Raw genomic sequence first — 19491 nt, forward strand, 5'->3', positions numbered from 1 at the left:
ATATAAGTATAGCAAATTTAATGTGCCAAGTTACAGAAAACCTATGTTCAACTAGCTGAGTGTTCTTCTTTTTTGCCTCTACTTTGAATTATTATGTCTGTGGGTTTGTATTAAATAGGATTTTTAACAAAATGCATTATAGACTCTATTTTCACCATTCTCTAGCAAGCTTGGATGAATCAACTAACAATTTTCATATTCCACAACTCCCAATAATAGCATTTCTTTGAGTCGGTTCTTTTTAAAATCTTTTCCAACGCCCTTCAAAAGAACTTCAAAATAGGCATCAATGATTTTTGCTGGAGAAACGTTGGAAGATTGCATGTAGATTGTAGTTGTTTAGGAGTATCTTTAGTCTTCAAGCACACCTTGAAAGTAGGGCTAGGCTCATCATGAATACTCATTGTGTTCAATTTTATTAGAATAGTCTCCTCCCTGAGAGTTGATTTTTAACTAGCTTCTTAGATACCTCATCATTGTTTTCAACTTTAGACTTCTTATCAACCTCAACCTCTTCATTCTTTCTTCAAAAAATATTTATTTTCTTATATTTTTGTTCTTCATCGCAGTGCAACATGACCATTTCACTCGCAGAAAAATTCAATTGATTTATGTTGCTATGTAGCTTCAATAGAAGTGTCAGTCACCATTTCACTTCATTATCATCCTCTTTCAGTTCCTCATTTTCATTGACATGGGTTCTAGGGGGGCAGGAAGATTCTTTGTCACTAGCATATCATGACCATAACTAGCCACACAAAAATATAAAGTATGTAGGTTGTCGCTCTCTGAAGAGCCGAGCAAGGCATTCTAGGTTTCCACTATCACCAATAGCTATATACATTAGAGTTTATTTATCTTTCTCAAGTTTACATGCTCCATTTGTAATGTTATATTTTACATTGGAGATTCTATAAGATCATTTCCATGCATGATAATGGCCTACAAAAATAATGTTGAATTCATATTTTATGAACCAAAACTCAAACTCAATTTTCATACTCTCTCCTTCCATCTAGTGAATCCGTCACTATTGTAAAGAGAAGCATGCATAAGAATAAGAATCCAAGGTGTTTTCTCTCTATCAACACGTCCTAAGTCACTCCTTAGTCATACCCACTAAGGAGTATATTTTACAAATAATGATCTAGATTTATCAAGGAACAAAATGAAATACACATTTAAACAAAAAAACACATAGATATAGCGAAATGAAACTTCAATTAATACATAGAAAATTTTTAAAACTGTCTATATGTAGAATCAAAGAAAACTAGCTTGCGCGATGGTAGCTTAACTCTAATAAGAGATGTGATGGATGCATGCCTTATAAAGTGTGTTACAATAAGGTTTAGAGGCCTCTTTTATCATGAATAAACAATGAGAAACCCTAAATATCCAAAAACATAACCTTGGAAGATGAAGCACCAAAAGCTTGTGGTCCCCAATTGGGTTAGTTGGAATGTCAACTTCCTAGGGTCGTAACTTTAGCACACAATCTTCACTTGGCACACATGATAGCTTGTTAGAAAGGTTTGTCTGAGGATAAAAAGAAAATTGATTGAAAATGTGAATTTTCACCTCAAATTTTCCTGTTTCCCTAAAAGATTATATTTAGGTCCTCAAAATGGCTCGAAAGTTCAGGACCCAAAAAAATGTCAAAAATAAAAAATTGTAGAAATAGGAAATTGTGCTAAAAAATAGGAAACTAACAGGAAAAATTGTTTGGGATTCAAGTGGAATAGATTGGTGACCACCAATATCCACCTAGATCAATCCTCCCCCCTTAGGAAGAAATGGTCCCCATTGCGTTGAGTGCCTCCATGAGATGGGGAAACTTATGGTGAACTTGATCCCTAGTGAGCCACTTGCCTTGGTGCAGGGTTTGGCAGGCGTTGGAAACTTGATAAAGTTGGATCCTCCATTTGCGAGTGTTATTAATCTGTGTTTCCATGATCTGATCACTTGTGGCTTGTTCATTGCAATATGTGTTGAGCTTTATTGGTGTCAGCTACTTGACAACGTCTAATGTGTCTAACAATGGTAGAAAGTATGGTCAAAGGAAATCCACATTGAATATTGGGTGTGGGCTAAGGAATGGGGGATACTTAGCTCAAAAGTGTTGTCACCCACAACCTTGGTGATAGTGTAAGACCTATATCAGAGTGGTCAGATCTTTCAATGGGCTCCTGCAAGGTGTTCCTTCTGCAAATGCAACCAAACCTTGTCACTCACTTGAAACTAATGTGGCACCTAATGTTGATCATGACATTCTTTATACTTAACATTAGCTTTATCCAAGATATCATGAACCTGCTAATAGATGTGTTGAATGTGTTTAATAAACTTGATGGATTTATTAGCTTCAGATTGAACATGAGCATATTTTGTTTGTGTAGTTGAAAGAGGCATTGTTACATCAATGTCACACATTGGTTGAAATACCAAGCCAAGTTGAAATGGGATGTGGCTAATTGAGATATGAAGAGCTATATTGTAGTTCCATTGAACGTAGGGAATACTCTCATCCCATGTTCATGGATCCTTAGAGTTATACATGTGTAATATGTGCACTATCATCCTATTGATGACCTTTTTTGGTCATCGATCTCGGATTGGAAAGCAATCGACTTGGTGAGATTGATGTCCAAAAATGACCAGAGGCTCAACCATAATGCACTTAGGAACCTACTATCCTGATATAATATAATGACCTACGAGATCCCAAAATGTACCCATACCTCTTTGAAGAAGAGCTTGGAAGTCGCTTCTGTTGTGATATTCTTGTTATAAGTAGTTAATATGGCCAGCTTAGAAAATCTATCAATGACCACAAACACATATTCATTACCATGCTTGGTGGAAGGAATGCTAGAAATATAATGCATAGAGATGGATTCCTAAGGCCGGATAGGAATAGGAAGAGGGATGTATAAGCCTTGCTTCTTAATGGTTGGCTTAGTTATGTCACAAGCAGTGAAATATCTGATATATTTACTAATATCCTCTCAAACTTTTGGCAATTAAAAATACTTTTGCAGTATTGCCACTGTCTTCTCCACACCAAAGTGTCATGTGGCCTAGATGTAACGTGCCTCCTAAATTAGCTTGGCATGGTCACTTGAAGGAACATAAATATGTCCCATGTAACACAACAATTCATCTTGAAGGTGGACGCATTAAACTGGCTCTCTAGACATCAACATCTTATAGGTGGCAGAAAATTTCGAGTCAATTTTATAATTGTGACCATCCAAAGGTCTCATGCCCACAAGAGTTGAGAATGGATCTTAGTGCCACAATAAAGGTCTAGTTGAGGCAGCCTGCGATGTGATTGGTGCTACCCTTCTTGTATTTAATGTGCAAATGGAATTGATGTAGATAGGTGGACCATTTCTGATGTTGATCGTTTTGTAACTTTCCCTTTGTCTACATAAATTGAATAGTTTGGTCATCCGTGTCGATTATTGTCTCCTTCCCCAAAATATAATGTTTCCATTGTTGGTAGGCTCGTACAATAGAATACATTTCCTTATCATAGGTGCGGCATATTCGAGCAGTATCAGAGAGTGTCTCACTATGATAGGCCAATGGATGCCCTTGTTGACTGGGGACTGCACCAATAGCATAATAGGAGGCATCTATCTCAATCTCAAATGGTTGTTGCAGGTTTGGAAAGGTGAGGAGTGGTGCAAAGAAAAGGCATTGTTTTAATTCAATTATGTTGTGACTCAAACCAAAAAATGTTTTATTTTTCTCTACCTTTGGTAACTTGACTTAAGGGCCAAGTGATGTGAGAGAACTCGAACATGAATCTCCGATATAAATTAGCAAGGCCCAACAAATTGCAAAGCTCTGTTAGAGTCATATGGGTTGTCCAATCCTGAATAAGTTGGATCTTAACTGCATCCACATGCATGCCTTTCTCATCAATTATGTAGCCCAAATATTGCACTTGGCCCATGCTAAAGGAGAATTTCTCTAGATTGGCACAAAGTTTATGATGTTGCGGGATTCGAAAGACCTGTCAAATATGTTTCAAGTGCTCTTCCCAACTCTTTTTGACGATGAGGATATCATCTAGATATATAACCATGAACGATTTGGTGAAAGGTCGCAATATGTCATCTATCAGCCACATAAAAGTTGCGGGGAATTTGTCAATCTGAAAAACATGACTAACCACTCAAAAATACCCTTCTTGGACTTGAAGGTGTTATTTTGCACATCGATGGGTTCTATTGGAACTTGGCAATATCCAAACTTCAAATCAATGTTGTTAAAGTACTTACCCCACTTAAGCTAGTCATGAAGGTCACTAATCCGTGGGATCGAGTATCTGTTCCTGGCTATGATTTCTTTTTAGTGCCCGATAATTAATTTAGAGTCTCCATGTCCCATATTTCTTCCGTAAGAGTATAAATGGGGTCCCACAAGGTGGGGAACTTGGTCGGATGTGCCCTTTTTACAACAACTCCTATATCTATCACTTGATTTCCTTATTTTCTAAAAGAGAGTGGTAGTATATTGGCCCATTAGGTAGCAATGCTCTAGGAGTTAGATCGATCGAATGCTTGACCTGACAGTGCAAAGGTATCCCTATGGACAAGGAGAAGATGTCCCTGTACTCTTCCATGACCTTATGCACTTACTTCTGCTATGCGAAGGGACCCTTTCCAAGGGCCATGGATGTGGCCACAATATTCCCCTTAATTTGAGAGTGAATCAAGAAGAAAATAAATTTCCCAGTCTGGGAGATGAGCTTAGCAGAGATCAAGGAAATGGTGGTAGATAAGAATTCCTCTAGTATCATGTATAACTTTCTACCCATAGTAATAATAATAATACAATGTTTGGACTCATACACGGTATGACACTTCCACAAATATGGTTGGCCCAACAAAACATCACAAACTTCAAGGGGAGAAACATCAAACAATATATCATTTGTGAAAGGCTTGATGTTGTAATGCAAGCAGCACTGCTAACTGATGCAAAGATATCACCCTTGGTGGAGTCACCCGATGGTGTATGACTACAGGTGTGGTGTTGTTGGCAAGCCCAACCACTTAACAACCTTTGTTGAGATGAGGTTTTTTGGCTCCCACTATCAATAATGAATTATAGCGGGGTACCCTTCACCCAAATCTGTGAGTGGAAGAGCCTATCACCCTCCTCCGAATATTTGGGCTCAGTTTTCTTGACCTTGGTGGTGGTAATAGTGTCACTAGGTTCTGCATTAATGGTTTGTTCCCCTTGTCAGGTTCTGTCTCATAGTTGAAACATGCATCTGCCTCTGAATCTTTCAACTCAACCACCAACCACTGCTTTATGTGACATTCAATTTTGTTGTGAGTGGGGATCTTGTGGAACTCACTACACTTTCTTGTTTATTTCTTGTTCTTCCCATTGTTATTCTTTGCTTGTTGCTTCAACGGGTTTTCATGGGTCATTCCACCTTGGCTCTATCCTTTTTTCTATAGTTTGGAGGTGCCTTTTCCCTGCTCTGTATTTATAGATCCAAATTCCCCATTTAAATTTCTACTTTATCTTGACAACATATCGGTACATTGCACCAAGTGAGGATATGTCTAGGAACTCCATTTCTTCTTGGATGTATTTATGTGGACAACCACGATACTTGACAATAATATGTCGCTTAGAGTCCTTAATACCTAGCTTTGTGTGTAGGGTATGAAAGATATTCATGAACTTCAACACTTCTTGGTCTCTTTCCTATAGTAGTGTGGTCCATTTTATGTATTGTCTTCATAGCTTCCAACAGGGCGATAGTCTTCCTGAACAACATCTCAGAAAGAGTCCCAAGAGGGTGAAGCTGAAAATAATGAGGATTCCTCCTTGGCCCTTTTCTCAGTGTAAGTTTCCCACCAGTCCTTGATATGGGGAGCTAGGCTTGAAGAGTGAAAAAGTAATATTTTCTCTATGAGAAAAATTGTGGACCGAAAAATATCCTTCCAGTAGATAAAACCATTTTTCTAGAGAATTTTTATCTATCTAGCCTTAAAATATAGGAATGTCAAAATTAACTTGTACCTTAAAGAGGGAAGTGCTTCTAAAGTGGTTGTTGGATGAAGATGCATCACCTATTAGCATTCATCTCAAGATCTAGAAAAGAATATCCATCATGTCATTCCTTTGTCGCTTGAGGGATTATTCAAGAAATAGTTTGAAATAATCTCTTTCTCCCTTGTCTTTCTTTTCTTCTTCCATGGGAGGCCATTGGGGTCGGCGAGGCAGGTCTTGCAAGGATTCAAACTCCTTATGCCCTGACCTTGTTGGGGACTTGTATAGAAAATAGAGAAAGAGAAAACCTCTATGATAACACTAATATGAATTTATGAAGGAAAAAATGAAATATAGATTTAAACAAAAAAACATAGAGATATAGTGAAATGGAACTTCAATTAATGCATAGAAAATGTTGAAAATTGTTTACATGTAGAATGAAATAAAACTAGCTTGAGCAATGGTAGCTTATCTCTAAGAAGAGATATGATGGCTACATGCCTTCTTAACTGTGTTACAATGAGGCTCTGAGTCCTTTTTATCACGAAGAAACAATGAGAAACCCTAAACATCCAAAAGCCTAATCGTAGGAGATGAAGTGCCAAAAGCTTGTGGGCACCAATGGGTTTAGTCGGAATGTCAACTTCCCGGGTTTGTAACTTTGACATATGATCTCTGTTTGGCGAGCACAATAACTCATTAGAAAGGTTTATCCAAGGAAAACAACATTTGAATACAAATGTGAGTCTTTAGACTTTGCTTGCTTGTTTCCATAAAAAACACCGTTTAGGGCCTTAAACCAACTCTAGAAGTTAAGGACCCAGAAAATTACCAAAAATAGAAAAATTCCAAAATAGGAAACTATGCTAAAAATAGGAAACTAATAGGAAACAATAGTGGGGGTACAAGTGGATTAGGCAGGTGGCCACCAATATCCACTTGGATCAAATGGTGAATAACTTGATAGCACAATTATGTGCATTGATGCCCATTTTATTGACTAACAAAGAGATGAGGTGCTACCAAATGTGATGTAAGGAACATAATATCTATAAAAATAAGTCTCAAAGGGATCAATTTTTCCTAATTTTGGTCAAAATTCTATTTCATGATTTCTTGCAGTCCATATCCATGGTTAATAAGTAGCACTTAGCTCAATAAAGTGGCCACATGTGTCGCAAAGAATCATATTCATAATTATCAGCATAATAAATATCTCCAACATATAGTACTTCTTATCCATTACTTGTAAGTAATGGTTAAAAGTGGAAAACAAATGAATTTCTTTCTCGTGAAGTCTATAAATCCAAAACTGTAAGCAACATCTATTGCAATTTTTGGGGGAGCTGAAAATGAAAAATCGCTAACAAAATTCTCATTTCGAATTCTTTAATAGTATTTGGTGCCATATTCAAGGTCATTAATAAGTGAATGATGAATAAAACTAGATGTATAGTTAAATAATATATAAGTGCATGATCTTTATAATTGTGTTCCATAGTATCATAAAACACTTCACTAGATCTAGACTTTGGTAGTCACCCAAGAAACAATAATTGTCTTCCCTTCATAATCACCCTGTTGGTGGTGCTATAAATTTGTCAACCAAAGGGGTATCCCAAATGTGAAGTCCCAATTAGACCTGACACTGTTTGGAGTGGGAGCCCCATCCACAGTTTCGGCCTTGCTACGATAACTTCAAGGTTTGCCTTGACATAAACTTTGGAATCAACAAGAAAGTTGACATTATGAAACACCAATTGCAATATGTAAATGGAGACTCCCACGAGATGGAAATAAAAGTGAGCCACTATAAGTAATAGTACCATCATTAAGAGAGACACACGAGAGAAAGGAAAGGTTCGTTAGTTATCTAGAAAAGTAGTTCAATAGACATAACGAACAGTAAAGCAAATAAAACACATATTCAACAAGATAAGTACCAAAGGCATCGAAATAGTTCAATTTCCTTAAAACATCGGAACAAAATTTTGGCTTAGTGGGGCCTGACCCAAGTTCAGAAGTGATTTATCCAAGAAAATCCCGGTACTACTGGCCCTTTCAGCAACAGTTCGCATAGCGCAGGCTGAGGTCTCACCCGAAGTAGTATGGGAGGGTGCTAGAACCAGGTTTTTGCACCATGGGGATGTCTGATAGGAGGTGATTGGTACGCGGTCCAATCTTTGCACTACTGTGCTACGCACATTAGCGGGCACCCTGCACCCTGCGATATTGTCTTTTGCGCAGTTCTATCCACAGTGTGACCTGTGTTATTTACCCAAGTCTTCCTTAATTAGGCTCTGTTAGCTGATTACTTAGAATATTTTCATATATAAACATTCATACAAGTACTTATCAATTGCGTGCAGTAAGTAAATAGAGTAAAAGTAATGTGTAACATCAAAATATGGATTCAAGAATAGATGCGCAGAGTAAACTTCTCTTTATCAAATTTCAATCCCAAGTACAGACCTAACTCTGCCCTACACACTCAGCTGCAGGGGTCTATGCACTCAGCTGCAGACTCTACTAGGCCTCTGCACACTCAGCTGCAAAGCCTCTTCCTAATACTATGACCTAGTACACTTTAGATTCAACTCTAACCTCAAACTATGCCTTTGCTATTCTATCTATCATTACCTTTCTTTACACTTAGAGCCTCACTCTATTTATACAATCCCATGGTCCGTGGACCATGGGTAGGCTGACACTACTTTACATTAAATTAAAATATTTTAGGGCAGACAGCCCTATGACTCATCCTAGACTTCACACTCCGCACTCGCAATTTGTGGAGTCTTACAATATACTTCACCAAACTTGGGCTTTGAGCCCCGAAACATGCTACGGGGGATCCCACGCCCAACAGGCCCCCAACACAATCATTGTGACTTGTCCCGAGTCACTCTGCTGGTGTGGCGATCTTGGCACGGAGCCCCTCCAACTGTGCCTGTGTTGTGCAAAGGTTCGCAATGCATTGTTCTGTCGTCTACTGGATCCGCTCTACTCTTTCGGCTGAATGCTCGTTGTCAGGGGAAAATCTTTGTCTTAAGGCATGCATCACTTTCATCTGTTCGAGCTTTCCTTCAATGTCGTCAATGACGAGGAAGGCCTCATCAATCCAAGGCTAGACACGCGCTTTAAGTACTGCCTCTTCCTGTCGTGTGGTATCCACCTGTTCCTTCAATGCCTTTTCCTGCTGGAGCTTCACTAGCCATTGGGTCAGGACAACTGTTTGCGTCATTCCGCGCACTCTATCATACTGCACTTAAAGCTCTCGTGCCTTTGTTTCCAGGTGCTGTATGGTGGGGTCCTCCTGTAAGGAAGTGAGGACCATGAAGGATTCTTCCAACATAGTAGTACAGGTCTACACTACCTGTCCTATTTCCTCCAGCCCTTTTTGGATAGTGCCAGTGCACTATTCCCTAACTTCTGGGGTTGTGGATGACTGCGCCTTTAATCACAGTTCGGAAATCTAAAGGTTGAGGTCCAGCTGTATCCTCGTTGCTTCCTCCTTTTCCTCGCGGAATCCACTGGCCAATTTGTGAATTCGCACTCCAATTGGGAGGTCTGTCGCAATTTCTAGCTCTGGAACGCGACGACATGCTTCCTCTACCATTTGCTCTAGTTGTTGATTCTGTGCCAACACTTCATCACGTTGTAGACTAAGCTACTCGATGTTGATTCTTTGTTCGCTGAGCATCTATATTGTGCGTCCTTCCCTAGTGCAGAGTTCTACTGTCGCTCTGTCCTGTAGCTAGTATAATGTATCCTGCGGAAGGGCAGCCAAGTTTAGGCCAAGTCCCTTGATCTGGCCCACTACGGCTCTGCCTTTCGTGCTTTCCACTGTTAGTGCTCCTTATGGTAACATGATGGTGTTAGCCATTTTGGCCCACAACAACTGCTCCGTTGCCGATGTACCAGCGACACCGTAGGCGGATACTGTTCCCTCCTATGGGGGCCGCACCTGAAGTTCCTACAGCTGGGCCCACAGTCTACTGCTCTGTCATCGCTTCCTAGAGCGCTTCCCTAGTGACCTCGCGAACTGTGTCGCCGATGTCATAGAGCTCACCCTCTGCCAGTGTGATAGGTTCACTGTCTGGTTTGGAAGCCTTGGTCTTCTTCTGTGAGCCTTCTCATTCTGTACTGCACAGCCATTTCAGTTGTGTAGATGTCGTGCTTGGGTCCACACCTTCCGCTTTGTCCTCTGTTCCCTGTCTCGTGGTCAAGTCCAGGCCTCCTTCCTCCCGCGTTGTGGTGACCCCTATTGCCTGTGTTGTTGCTGCTTTTTTGGCGGCCTTGGTCTGCTCTGTGGTGGCCTTCGCTACCTCCCAGACAACCCTTACATCCGCAGCTAATTGCTCGTTGCGGTTCTACTGAGCCAACAACTTGGTGGCATCCTTTTGTTTTTGCACCATTGTCTTATCGCTCTCCACCAGATCTAGGGCGCACCACTCAGGATGCCATGAGTCAAGCACAACGAAAATGGCATCATCAATCGCAATGAAAGGAAGTTTGGTCCAGTTCTGCGGCAGATCCTTGCGTGCCTTAATATACACATTGTGCATATCTGCCTTGAAGTCTACAAAGGTCTGCAGATTGTTGTACACTGTGGGGGATAGGCGCGGCCTTCTATTAATCCAAATTCAAACACTCACCTCCATGAGCACTCAGAAGATCTTAGTCTTATGATTCGCGTGGTGTCCTTCGTAGCCCAGTGTGATGCATATTTGGCAGCCTTCGACAAGTCCTATTGAATATGAGGAAATTGACTGTCCTCTGGCAGCTCCCATGTCACCAGTAAGATGGACATAAGCAACCATGCGTAGTGGAAGGTCTTGCCCTACTCCTAAGCTTCCTTACAATTGGTCAAAAGCTCCCCACAGAGGAACTTAGCCAAGTTGAACTGGACCCCCTCCGTGCACTGTTCGGCCAACGCAACCACAAGCACTGGTACCTCGTCGCCGCGACATTTTCTCATCACCCTTTCTGCCAGCAGTTGGGTGGCTATGTGCACCCCCTTGTCTTTAATGCTACTGATGACATAGCCTCTCTTCTTCTTTTCCAATTTATACTTCTTTTTCATGGCCTCTGTGAGCGCCAAATCTCTGCTTTTTCCAGCTATCTCTGCAGGGTCCTTTCCCTTACAGGGAAGCCGAGAAATCTTGTGGATAAGCTCTGTCGTGATGGGAATGGGCTCCTCCAGCCACAAGTACCCATCGTGCACTAGGAAAAGCAACTACCTGATGATAAAGATCGTAATTAGTGCATGGTGAAAATGCAGAAGCCATAGTAGGTCCAGTAGCCCGGCCTTCTCCACATAGCGCAACCATTTCTGCAGTTCTAGCATTGTAACGAACCCCTCCTTGCTTTGTTTCATGAGGTTCTTAGTTTGTAAATGGGGGAACTTTTCACCTTCCGTGAGGTCCTAGTCTTCAAATTTCATTGTGGGCACTCAGCCTAGGGCCGAGCCTTCGGACATAACTCCATCTGGGAGGAGAGGGGTTTGGAGTGCGCTCTTAGTGGCATCTAGATCCTTGGGTACCTTAACTTTCCCTTTCCACTGGGGAATGTATTCAGGCAGTTGTGTTGCAGTGCGCACCAACTGGATGTCTTCTATCATCTCTTCATCTGCCTCTATCTCATCTACGAGGGCTTGTAGGTCCTCCTCCTCATCATCTATTTCAAGTTTTATAGCCTTGCCATTTTCCTCCATGGAAAGTTTACCAAACTACGGATTTCGTGGGGACATGCAGAATGGTGCTGATGTCTGCTTGTCCTTCTTGGGCCTTGGCATTTGAGGTGATTTCAGGATTTTCGGCACATCCCACACTGGCGTCGTAGGGCTCTACACAGCTTCCTCGACGATACTTTTGACAAAACCCACACCTCTCCTGGTAGTTGTCATCTTGTTCGGGTTGTCTGTAGTTGTTCGCGACTTTAGGGGCTCAAACACCGCTTGGCGCTCAACACTCTGTGCTCTTTGTAACAGCTCAAATCTCAAACAAACAAGTGTTGTCTTGTGGCCAGCCATGGTATTTTTATACCATCTTCTGAATTTGAATTTGACCATTCCCCCCATTTATGAGTCATTAATGCCTTCTTGGTAGCAGATCGTCCCAAATCTAGCTCTTAATTCATGCCTTAATTTCCCACCCCCTGCTCCTCTTTGTCTTAAATTGGACATTTTTTCATGAACAATGATACCAATGGTCACTTCCTAGCCTACCCGTGCAGCAGCGCAGCCCCCTCCACGCGGGTGCGACCCTTATGACATGTCGATCCTATGCACAACCTCCTTATCACATAGCTCCTCCACAGACTCTTTTATAGTCCTGTGCTCTCTTTCAACTGATTGGAGCCTTGAGACTATGTGCCCTACGGCTAGTCAAGTGGTCGCACCACCTATGCGAGACTTCAATTCACCTTCCAGCCTAGTCCATGGGCACTCCTCAATTACCCTCGTGACAATTGGCGCCACACGTTCTTCCTTATGTGGTGCACTCCCCTGGTTACTTTGTTTGGTAAGGTGCAGTTGCAGCCATGGTAGCAGAGTCACAAATTCTCGGTGACAATCTTCTAATGCAGTAGTAAGGTTGTTTGTATCTTGTCTTGTCATTCTTAGTTTATCAACGAGACATACTTGCGTGATTTCGTTTTCCAATTTTTTGATCTCCGCATCCATTAACATGCTTTTCTTCCTTAGTCGTACCCAATCTTCTTTGAGTTCGCGAAGTTTAAGGTTCCCTTGCCAAATGGCTTTTTGAATCTGCATATGTTCGTCCTCACATAGCTGCATAATTCCTTCATCTGGGTCCTCGCGTACTATCCCAACTGTGGGATCTATTGCGTGTGGATTCCTTTCCTCCAAAATTATGGTCTTGACTCTGCTCCTCAGCTTTAGAATTGTCTCTGCGCTCAGGTTTTTTCACATGGTCCTATAGGCCCATCGAATCACTGGCACGCGCAAGTCCCAATCAGGTCTTCTCACCTGGTGAACCCTGTTCAGAACTCTGCACTCCTTATTGAATGCTTCCACATGGAATGTTTTTTTTGCCCGTCACCTTTCTTACTGCTGTGTCCTGTTCGGATTTTTTATCCTGAGTTTGGGTGTGCTTGTGCGGGCTGCACAGCACATGTCTGTACCCATCGAGACAGGTGGGTGCACAAGTTTCTCTGTCCTTGCTGACTGACTCTTGTTCGAAGCTGGGGGATTCAAACTGTAGGGGCATCATCCTTCTACATCCATACCAGTCCTCAAAATTTCCTTGATGTGCACCCCACCATCGTGCGGGTGTTGCACGTAGTGCCCACTTCAACGCATCGAACTGCTACTGTTCCGATACTGCGCTTTCAAATTTGCTCAGGAATTCATCCACCACTGTCAATCCATCATATGTCGGTAGTTCTCTTGCCTCTGTTGTCACGCAATGCAGTGATCTAACCATCATGTTGCAATTTAGTGTCGTCACTTCATGCAACTGATTCTGCCATCATTCTACTTCTTCATCTGAATCTGAAGTGCAGGAGCTTTCGTGCTCCCACGAGATCCTCCCATCTACAGTCGAATTCACCCAATCCTAGTCTCATGTAGTTATCTTGTAAATACAATCAAGATCATCATCGCTATCATCGTCGCGCATTGGTTCAGTGTAGCGCACTCCTTCGGCTGGGTCCAGTGGGACTACTACGCGTAATGAATTTTTCTCGAAGATCATTTTGCGCTTCTTTAGGTTGATGAATGCATTCATATCGGTGGCCCAGTCTATTCCTAACAGTGTGGGATAGGGACTGTTGTCATTGACAATCCCTATTACTTCAAAATCTGCCTGGGTGCTCACACCTTCAATATCAAATGTTACCCCTTGCAACCTCCCCATGGGAAAAATATTCTATTGGTTCACCATTCGTAATTGAATAGGGGACCATTGTAACGCGGGCCTACCCATGCATTCCCATGTTTGCTTCAGTAATACGTTCACGTCATAACCCAGATCTAGGATTACCTGATCCATTTCATACTCACCAGTCTTTGCAATCAACCTCATTTCCCTTCTAGTGCGCAATGCATGCTTCCCTAATTTCTAGACTACGTGTGGTTCTCCTGACCCCGCGCACCTGGTGATAAGCTCTTGTAGTCCTTTAATTGCCTTGACGTCACGCAGCAGTTTCATGCATGTCTCAAGAAAGGTAGTGAGCACTGAAGGATCCATTCCTGGCTCTGGTTGATCCTTACTACTTGAAGTGGAGGCCTCCATGAAGCTCTTCTTAGCTTCCATGAATTTCTCCTTTGCACATTCTATTTCAAACTCAGGTTCCTTTGCAAGAGCCTTGTGAACCCACATACTTTCCTTTGGTTGCTTCCCCATATCCTCTCCCGTGGTCGTACCGCTTTTGAGCATCATGTTTACATTCGGGTCCTCTTCGTGTGGCTCAGACCTCATCATTTGTATATTCTGAGTCGGGGGAGGCTGGAATACCCCTTTTTCACACATCCTTGTGATCAACATAGGAAAATCTATTGTTTCATGATCAAACTGAGCACAATACGAACAGGATATCCTCGTTGGGTTGGTACAGTTGTAGGCATAGTGCCCTGGTTCTCCAAAATTGTAACAAATTAATTGTTTACGGCCCCTTCTTGGTCCCATTCCACCTCGTCCTCGACCTCGCCCCTGAAATACAGTTTGTTCCATCCCTACATCTGGGTCGAGGGCTCGCTTTTCGGTCTGCATCCTATAGGTAGGGGTCTGATCCATCATTAGCTCATAACTGCGGCAAGTGCGCTCAGCGTTGCTTACCGACCTGTAGAAATTACAAAACAATTGTTGGGGTGTTTGTGTATATTTCTGAAACAAATGATAATTATCCATTATGTGTTTCCCTCCTATCTGATAGATCGTGCACCATAAAGTGGGTGCCACACTCGGCCCTGCCTGTGCCTCCAGTCTCAATGACATTGGCCCTCCTCCTGCCAAGTAGTTCGCGAAGACTAGATAGTGATCCTTGTCATGGCCCTAGATTTTTCAATTTATGCACCATACTTCCTCGCACGCCTCTGGCCACGATGTCCTATCCTGCTTCAAACTTTGCATTTCCAAACACAGATTCTATAGTTGCGTGTGGATTTGTTGAACTCCCAACCCAGGGTCTTGTGTCGGGGTCTCATGTAATCTCATTTCCGTTTCCAATGCTTCGGCTTGGGTGGAAAGTTTCTGTTGTGATAGCACCATCCTCAAGTGTGGTTTCAGAGATGCTACAAACCATGCGTGATGCTGTCCATCTGTCAACGTCATATTGGATTCGTGGATTGTACTCTTCAGTCGTTGATCCAGATCCCAGGGAGTCTCGCCCGGGAGCATCGCGATTTCTTTAAACCTGATGATTGACTGTGTTTCTGACTTTGGCTTGCTAAATTCCTTGTTCAGCACATTCTGGATCTCCACTATCCCTATGTTTCGGGGTCGTTAGAGTTCTTGATATACCATGTTAATGCGCGATCCTACAATGCACTCACCAACGTAGCCTTCTTAATATTTTCGTCCGTGACACCTTATGCTTCCCATACTGCTCTTACCATGAACTAGAATTGGTCCGGATCTTCATTCCCTACTCCTTTGAATACTGGTAGTTTTATCGTGCTCGCCATACTGAACTATGGAGATGGTGGAGGTGGAGTGGGTGGAGAAGGAGGTGAGGGAGGTGAAGCAGGTGGCAGTGTGGGTGGAGGTGGTAACCGCAGAATGCGCTACCTTATCAAACTGACTGCACTTCTCGGAGAGACCTTAGCGAACTCTTCCTCGCTCTCTAATGAGGGTGAAATTAGGGGACTGCTTTCTAATTCTTCACTACTCTTGTAGATCTTTCTGCTCCCCGTAGTCCCAAACATTAATGTATTTGCATGACCCTTTTTTTCACACAATAGCATCTTAATCCAAGTATTCAAAGATTTAATATACTTACCTCGCGGTCCTTTAAGAAAGCATCGCTCTGCCTTGTTGTAGCTCATGGTCGTGTCTACTGCAAACTTAGTGATAAATCCCCCTATTATTCGGTCGAACCAATGGTCCACAACTCACGTGATCTTATATTTGGATGTTTCTAGTCTACGCACTAATTCTGGAGTTCACACTATTGGTTTTTCAAGCCTACACCTTCCCTGGTTGTCGACTAACTTCGCAATCCACTCATACAGCTCAGAAGGAAGGATGCAAAGAAAATCTCGTGGATTTCTGTATACATGTAGCGCTCCAACCACTTTTCCTTAGATACTTACGGAGTTCTATTTTCCTGTGTTGTGAACTCATGAATCTTCTTGTCCAACCACTCTTCAATTTCCTTCTTTGTTGGGTTCTAGTGGCACGACATCAGACATCCCTTATGTAGATCCCGGTCCCGGCAACGGAACCATTTATTGGCTTAGTGGGGCCTGACCCAAGTTCAGAAGTGATTTAGCCAAGAAAATACCAGTACTACTGGCCCTTTCGGAAATAGTTCGTGGAGCGCGAGCTGAGGTCTCAATCGAAGTAGTATGGGAGGGTACTAGAACCAGGTTTCTTCACCCTGGGAATGTTTGATAGGAGGTGATTAGTATGCAATCCAACCTTTGCACTACTGTGCTACGTGCATCATCAGGCACCCCACGCCCTGCGATATTGTCTTTTGTGCAATTCTAGCTGCAGCGCAGCCCGTGTTATTTACCCAAGTCTTCCTTAATTAGGCTCTCTTAGTTGATTACTTAGATTATTTTCATATATAAGAATTCATACAAGTACTTATCAATTGCACGTAGTAAGTAAATAGAGTAAAAGTAATGCATAACATCAAAATACGGATTCAAGAACAGATGCACAGAGTAAACTTCTCTTTATTAACTTTCAATCCCAAGTACAGACCCAACTCTACCCTGCGCACTTAGTTGCAGGGGTCTGCGCACTCAGCTGCAGACTCTACTAGGCCTCTGTGCACTCAGCTGCAGAGCCTCTTCCTACTACTATGACCCAATACACTTCAGATTCAACTCTAACCTCGAACCATGCCTTCGCTATTCTATCTATCATTACTTTTCTTTACACTTAGAGCCTTGCTCTATTTATACAATCCCATGGTCCACGGACCATGGGTAGGCTAACACTAATTTACATTAAATTACAATATTTTAGGGTGGACAGCCCTATGACTCATCCTAGACTTCGCACTCCGCGCCCGCAATTCACGGAGTCTTACAATATACTTGACCAAACTTGGGCTTTGAGCCCCAAAACATGCTGCGGGGGATCCCATGCCCAACACAAAACATATACAAGAAACATACAAAGAATAGTCTTACTACGTTCACGATACATGCATAGAAATTTGTTGGATCATCGCGCTTCTAATTAGGAGTGAAAGATCCAAGTACACAGTTACAATGGTAAACCACTAGCTCCAATAATGGAACATTAAGTCACTTCTTTCTCCTCCAAAGAATGATATTCTCTCCTATGCCAAGCTAGAGAAGCCAAGGCTAGCTCTCCAAAGGATAAGCCTCCAAAGTCCCTTTGCTTAAGTTATGAGGTGTATTTATAACAAGAGGAATAACCTTTCATATCCCCATGACTCTTGAGCTTCCCTCGTGACTCTTAGATTTCTAATGTGACCTTTAAACTTCTATAGGAAATTGGACTTCTCTTAAGGACTCTTTTGTCAATATATAACTATGTGACTTTTCATATTCCACATATGACTCTTGAACTTCCACACATTACATTTTGTTCTTTCCTTTTGATAATTACATCTTTATATCCATAAATAATTTGTCAAGGCAGATGGACACACATGACATTGTGATGGCACTCGTACAAGTCACAACTTGACAATGATGACATGGGCTCCATGATGAAGTGGCAATGCCAATATGCTTCTCTTGCTTCTTTATCTTCAATATTCCTGAGAGGTATGTTCAATACTTCATCTTCATGAAATATCTACTTTATTCTCCATCTTCATCCTCCAAGGGGCTAAATGGTACGGAATCTTCATGTGGTCTTGATCTTTGGTCTTCCATCATAATTTGGTGTTCCTTCATCTTCTCGCTCGATGATAAGATTATATTTCATATTCACAGGTGTCTTCTAGCATGGTATCCTTCTTATTCTCCTCCATCATCATCCTGTCATGACAAGATATAATACCTTCAACTGAAATCTGCTCATGACAAGATGACATCAATCTGAAAAATTCATAGTCTAACATGCTTCATGAAATCACTGATTGAGTTGGAATTGGGAAGCAAACTTAGGAATTATGCAATACGTACTTCCAAGGGTCGGAAGTAGGGACTGAGGCTTGAGACTGAGGACTACATAGTTGAGGGGCTCAAAGAGGTAGTCTTGAGGCCCAAAGTTTCCCACTTTGCAGTTCTAAAGAGGAAGAGGCCTAGGGATTGCACAATTGCACAATTCGAGGAGGCAAGCTGGAAGCTTGAGGCTTGACATTGCATAGTGCACATAATAAGGCTGACTGGGAGGCTGATATGTGCAATTTTAGAGCTCAAGGGTTTAGCACTGAGACTGTGAAGTGTAGAGTTTTGGGAGGCAGTAACTGCACATTCCACAATTCCAAGAGGCAAGGGCTGAGATTGAGGGTTGAGACTGTATAGTGCATAGTTCCAAACGGTTGAGTGAAGTCAAGTTGCTTGGGCAATAACATTCCATGATATTACTAAGTGTGGGATCAATGAGGTAAATGTGAGCAAGGAAAAAACTTGAATATATCACACACTTAGAATAGTCGAATACAAAACATTTATCACTCAAAATACAATAACAACATGATCCCCTCAATGTGATGGAAATACATCAACCTCCTTCAAGTGCGACACTTAAGATACACTTTGCGACAATAGTGATGACACTTGTGCGACAGTGCATAAAACTTTGGGAATGGGTCTAATACACGTATATATGATAAATATGACTCATTTTCACAAAATTTACCCCTTGAAATGAACCATATCTCCACCTATGTGATATGTGACGCTTCCCATGCCCAAAAGATGACACTTGTGATAGTAAGATAAAAGTGCAAATGACACTTGCAAAATGAAAATGACATTGAAAGAGATACATTCCAGAGTGAAGATAACATGAAGGCAACACTTTTAAAGTGAAAACAAGAAAAATTTATAATCATAAACATGAAAGAGACACTTGCAAAAGTGAAGGTGTGAAAAAGCAACAGTTGGAAAAAACTCACCGAAATAAAAGTACAATCACAACTAAAAGTGAGAGACTATCAATGAAAGTGTGCACTAACTATCGAAATAGGTTGAACATTCATAGGATTGCATAGGCACTGTCTTGATGGACTTGTGCTATGCCCATTGAAGCTTGCATAAAACAATGCGCTCATGAACTTGTTGCGAACTGAGCATGTGTGAACAAGTGACATTGAAACTTACAATATGAGAAGAAGACTAGAACA

The 19491-nt window shown here is 41.8% G+C and overlaps 1 pseudogene; it reads right to left on the reverse strand.

The window, feature by feature from the left end:
- Positions 1-748: 748 nt before the first annotated feature.
- Positions 749-11743, reverse strand: LOC149264309 (phosphoenolpyruvate phosphatase pseudogene; annotated as a pseudogene).
- Positions 11744-19491: the final 7748 nt, after the last annotated feature.

The sequence above is a fragment of the Pinus tabuliformis genome, chromosome 6, assembly GCF_031772625.1.
Source record: "Pinus tabuliformis cultivar Carrire ecotype Pingquan chromosome 6, CPIR1, whole genome shotgun sequence".
Taxonomy (NCBI): domain Eukaryota; kingdom Viridiplantae; phylum Streptophyta; class Pinopsida; order Pinales; family Pinaceae; genus Pinus; species Pinus tabuliformis.